This window comes from Bufo gargarizans, chromosome 11, assembly GCF_014858855.1.
Source record: "Bufo gargarizans isolate SCDJY-AF-19 chromosome 11, ASM1485885v1, whole genome shotgun sequence".
NCBI classification, from domain to species: Eukaryota; Metazoa; Chordata; class Amphibia; order Anura; family Bufonidae; genus Bufo; species Bufo gargarizans.
Window position 1 is genome coordinate 20,075,785 of NC_058090.1, and position 6,148 is coordinate 20,081,932.

The following is a 6,148-nucleotide window of genomic DNA, read 5'->3' on the forward strand; positions in this document are numbered from 1 at the left end:
ACAGAATATAACTACTATAATACTGCCTCCTATGTACAAGAATATAACTACTATAATACTGCTCCTATGTACAAGAATATACTATAATACTGCTCCTATGTACAAGAATATAACTACTATAATACTGCTCCTATGTACAAGAATATAACTACTATAATACTGCTCCTATGTACAAGAATATAACTACTATAAACTGCTCCTATGTACAAGATATAACTATATACTGCTCCTATGTACAAGAATATAACTACTATAATACTGCTCCTATGTACAAGAATATACTACTATAATACTGCTCCTATGTACAAGAATATAACTACTATAATACTGCTCCTATGTACAAGAATATAACTACTATAATACTGCTCCTATGTACAAGAATATAACTACTATAATACTGCTCCTATGTACAAGATATAACTACTATAATACTGCCTCCTATGTACAAGAATATAACTACTATAATACTGCTCTATGTACAAGAATATAACTACTATAATACTGCCTCCTATGTACAAGAATATAACTACTATAATACTGCCTCCTATGGACAAGAATATAACTACTTATACTACTGCTCTATATTACAGAATATAACTACTATAATACTGCTCCTATTACAAGAATATAATACTATAAGAATATAACTACTAATACTGCCTATGTACAAGAATATAACTACTATAATACTGCCTCCTATGTACAAGAATATCACTACTATAATACTGCCTCCTATGTACAAGAATATAACTACTATAATACTGCCTCCTATGTACAAGAATATAACTACTATAATACTGCTCCTATATACAAGAATATAACTACTATAATACTGCTCCTATGTACAAGAATATAACTACTATAATACTGCTCCTATGTACAAGAATATAACTACTATAATACTGCCTCCTATGTACAAGAATATACTACTATTAATACTGCCTCCTATGTACAAGAATATAACTACTATAATACTGCCTCTATGTACAAGAAATATAACTACTATAATACTGCCTCCTATGTACAAGAATATAACTACTATAATACTGCTCCTATGTACAAGAATATAACTACTATAATACTGCTCTATGTACAAGAATATAACTACTATAATACTGCTCCTATGTACAAGAATATAACTACTATAATACTGCTCCTATGTACAAGAATATAACTACTATAATACTGCTCCTAGTACAAGAATATACTACTATAATACTGCTCCTATGTACAAGAATATAACTACTAGAATACTGCCTTCCTATGTACAAGAAATAACTACTATAATTACTGCTCCTAGTACAAGAATATAATACTATAATACTGCTCCTATGTACAAGAATATAACTACTATAATACTGCTCCTATGTACAAGAATATAAACTACTATAATACTGCTCCTATGTACACGAATATAACTACTAAATACTGCCTCTATGTACAGAATATAACTACTATAATACTGCCTCCTATGTACAAGAATATAACCTACTATAATAGCTGCTCCTATGTACAAGAATATAACTACTATAATACTGCTCCTATGTACAAGAATATAACTACTATAATACTGCTCCTATGTACAAGAATATAACTACTATAATACTGCTCCTATGTACAAGAATATAACTACTATAATACTGCCTCCTATGTACAAGAATATAACTACTATAATACTGCTCCTATGTCAGAATATAACTACTATAATACTGCCTCCTATATACAAGATATAAACTATAATACTGCTCCTATGTACAAGAATATAACTACTATAATACTGCTCCTATGTACAAGAATTAAACTACTATAATATGCCTCTATGTACAAGAATATAATCTACTATATACTGCCTCCTATGTACAAGAATATAACTACTATAATACTGCTCTATGTACAAGAATATAACTACTATAATACTGCCCTCCTATGTACAAGAATATAACTACTATAATACTGCCTCCTATGTACAAGAATATAACTACTCTAATACTGCCTCCTATGTACAAGAATAACTACTATAATACTGCCTCCTATGTACAAGAATATAACTACTATAATACTGCTCCTATGTACAAGGAATATAACTACTATAAATACTGCTCCTATGTACAAGAATATAACTACTATAATACTGCCTCCTATGTACAGAATATAACTACTATAATACTGCCTCCTATGTCCTATGTACAAGAATAAAACTACTATAATACTGCTCCTATGTACAAGAATATAACCACTATAATACTGCTCCTATGTACAGAATATAACTACTATAATACTGCTCCTATGTACAAGAATATAACTACTATAATACTGCTCCTATGTACAAGAATATAACTACTATAATACTGCTCCTATGTACAGGAATATAACTACTATAATACTGCTCCTATGTACAAGAATATAACTACTATAATACTGCCTCCTATGTACAAGAATATAACTACTATAATACTGCTCCTATGTACAAGAATATAACTACTATAATACAGCTCCTATGTACACGAATATAACTGCTATAATACTGCCTCCTAGCTGTGAGGACGTGTGTCAGTAGCTCTCCTGAGGCTTTGGATGTCTGGAGAAAGCCCAGGGCGGGGCCACTCTGGGTGGGAATGCTCCCCAAGCAAGGCCCAGGCTTCAAGGCCTATTCTGGGAAACAATTCCCAGACCTCTCACTCCATGGATAATTATCCAAAAGTTTCTTTGGAAGGAAGGAATGTTCCGAGTGCTGCCAGTCCTAGTGCAGCAGGAAGCAAAGAAGAAAAGAAAATGTTGGAAGTAAAGAGGGAGACATCACTGAGTAAGAGCATGGCTGCAGGTGTGCAATCCACCCCACCCGCAGGCAGACAGAGGAGAACATCCCTGGAGAAGCAGACCATGCAGGAGAATCTGCAGCAGCCTGTCCTGATGCGGTCTGACCGCACGCGTTATGGAAGTGGGAACAGCGCAAAAGTCGCCAACACGACAGATGAGACCAGAGGGAGTACTGCAGGAAGGCTTCATGGGGCCACTGGGAAGAACCAGGGGCCCAGTCACCAATCTGGAGATAGTGACCTCGCAGCAGTGACCACGGCTGCACCAAGCCCAGTGCCAAGCAGAGGGACGCCTGTAAGCAGCCATTCTGTGAGTACACTGCCGACACAACCCCCCAATACTCAGCGTGCACCAGAACTAAGTCTGGCCGAGCGGATCCCAGCTCTGGTCAAGAGACTAGAGACATTAAAAAAGACTAAACTACAGCTGCAGAAGCAGATAGATTGTGTCTATAAGCTAAAGGCAGCAAACCCCAACAATCAGGCTGTCCACGACAAGAAGCTGAGCTCCCTCGCTGTGCAGCTCGCTGACACTGTGCAGGACATGGAGGCTGTACTGGAGCAGATGGGACCAGTCGCTGAATCCTTCAGGAACCAGCAAAGATATGAGGGACATGAGGAAAGACCTGCGCCAGAACCATCTCCATCTAAACCCAGGTCTCCAACCTGTCCAGATGACACCCAGCAGGCCTGTGCAAGACCAGTCCTCAGACCAGCCAGCTTCCCTTTTGAGAAAGGGAATTTGTACAGAGAAGTGGAAGAAAGTGTCCAGCAACAGCAAAGACCTGCAGAGACTCCTCAAAAGGTACCACAAGTTCCAGCAGTTTGTACTGTGAAGCAGGACTATGGACTCCAACCAGAAGGTAACTCTGCAGTAGCAGTGCAGTCACCACAAGCGCTGGGGGGCAGTAGAGAGCGGCAGGACTGTGGACTGAAACCAGAAGGTAACTCTGCAGTAGCAGTGCAGTCACCACAAGTCCTGGGGGGCAGTAGAGAGCAGCAGGACTGTGGAATCTCGCCTGAAGGTAACTCTGCAGTAGCAGTGCAGTCACCACAAGGCCTGGGGGGCAGTAGAGAGCAGCAGGACTGTGGACTCCAACCAGAAGGTAACTCTGCAGTAGCAGTGCAGTCACCACAAGCGCTGGGGGGCAGTAGAGAGCAGCAGGACTGTGGACTCTCGCCTGAAGGTAACTCTGCAGTAGCAGTGCAGTCACCACAAGTCCTGGGGGGCAGTAGAGAGCAGCAGGACTGTGGACTCTCGCCTGAAGGTAACTCTGCAGCAGCAGTGCAGTCACCACAAGTCCTGGGGGGCAGTAGAGAGCGGCAGGACTGTGGACTCTCGCCTGAAGGTAACTCTGCAGTAGCAGTGCAGTCACCACAAGGCCTGGGGGGCAGTAGAGAGCAGCAGGACTGTGGACTCTCGCCTGAAGGCAGCAGTGCAGCAGAGAGCTCGCAGGTCATGGCTCAGCAGGACTGTCGGGGCTTTGTAGAGCAGGATCATACTGCCAGTGACTGCATTGATATGACTGCATGTGATGTTACTGATGATGTTTCTGCAGAGGGGAGCGCTTCACAGTCTGTGTGGGATTTGGGGTCATCTCTAGAGTCGGGTCCACCATTAGGTCAGCCTTCAGAGGCTTGTGACCCGCAGAGTATAAAGGATGGTGGTGGGGAGGGGGCTGTACAGTCTGATGCACTGCACTTCCCCCCTTTAGTTACACCAGAAGTGTCAGACCCCCATAGTGCAGGCGGTCAGCAGCCACCACAGCGCCCCCAAGTTCAGCAGGAGGGTGGAACTGGTGGTGTCTCCTCTGGTAATGCCTGGAGCCGTGGGTCACCATCCTTCACATCTAATGTGAACTATACAGGTCAGGCTTTTAAGAGGAGGAACGTGGTCAGGTTCAGACATAGAGGGGCCAAGGAGGAGTTGCCTGACAGAAGGTTTGTGGTCCGTGAACTTCTGTGCCACCAAATGGGTTTCCTGCCATCTAACATCCTGGCAGTGATAAACCTTCCTGACAGGCAGGGGTATGACGTCAGCTTTAAACTCATGTCTGACCTGGACCGCTTCTGGGCTCATTTCGCCCGGGTGAGAGATGCTGATGGCTGGAATAAGTTCAGCCTCATCCCCATCTCTAGACCAGACACAGCAAGCGTCACCATAATATTCTGGAACGAGTCGGTACCCTACCAGGATATTGTTGTCTGGCTAAAAAGACACTGTGACCTAATGTCAGATCTCACCAAGACCAGGGACGAGGATGACATATGGACTGGGGGGTGGAAGGTCCTGGTAAAGTTACGGCAGGTTAACAACATTACCCAACATCTGCCCAACTCATTCTTTATTGGCCGGGAGAAAGGGGTATGCTTCTATGCGGGTCAGCCTAGAAAATGTTTTAAATGCGGAAAGGCCGGTCATATTGCGAGTGTGTGCACCCTGGTAAAATGTAACTTATGCGGGGAGATCGGCCATGTCAGCGCCACCTGCCAGAACATCCGGTGCAACCTCTGTGGTAGGATCGGTCACTCCCACAGGGACTGTCCAGACGCCTGGCATAATGTTTGTAAGGACTTCCCTGATGAGGACTTGCTGGAAGGGGCAGATGACCTAGAGGAGGAGATGTTGTTGTCAGGGTCAGCAGTGACACCGCCCAAGCCTCAGCACAATATGGGTGACAATATAGGTGACATAGTGCCTGACCAGTCCCAGCCAGGAGCCACTGAGGGGAATGGGGAGGTCACTGAGCAGGTTGTGGGCACGTCGTCTTCTGCCCCAGCATCAATAAATCCACAGAAAAGACGGAAGAAGGATAAAACCAGCCGTAAGCCTGAGGGGGAATGGACCACTGTCCAAAAACCTTCCAAAAAGAAAGTAGACCCCGGGTCAGGTGTCATGACCATAACAAATAGGTACGGTGTCCTATCAGAGTCAGACGCTGAGGAAGAGATGGAGAGAGAGTTAAAGAGAGTGGTAGATGAATTTAATGAGGACCAAGAGGGCGACCCCCCCACAAAAAGGAAACCCCCGCGAGCTAAACGTCTGTCCGAATCAGACATGGAGACAGGTGGTCGGCAGGTGGGCTCAGACTCGGATCTATGATGATGGGGGTAATATCTCTGCTACTTGTGCTTTGCTTTGCTTTGATGGCTGACTTCAACCTTAAAGTGTTCTCCAGTAATGTGAACAGTGTCAGAGTGGGGAGGACCAGGCACGCGGTTTATGAACATCTAAGGTCTCTTGATGCTGATATATTCTTCCTACAAGAGACACATTTAAATACGTTAGGACTCTTACGGGAAGCCGAGCGTGAATGGCGGTCTGGTCCATC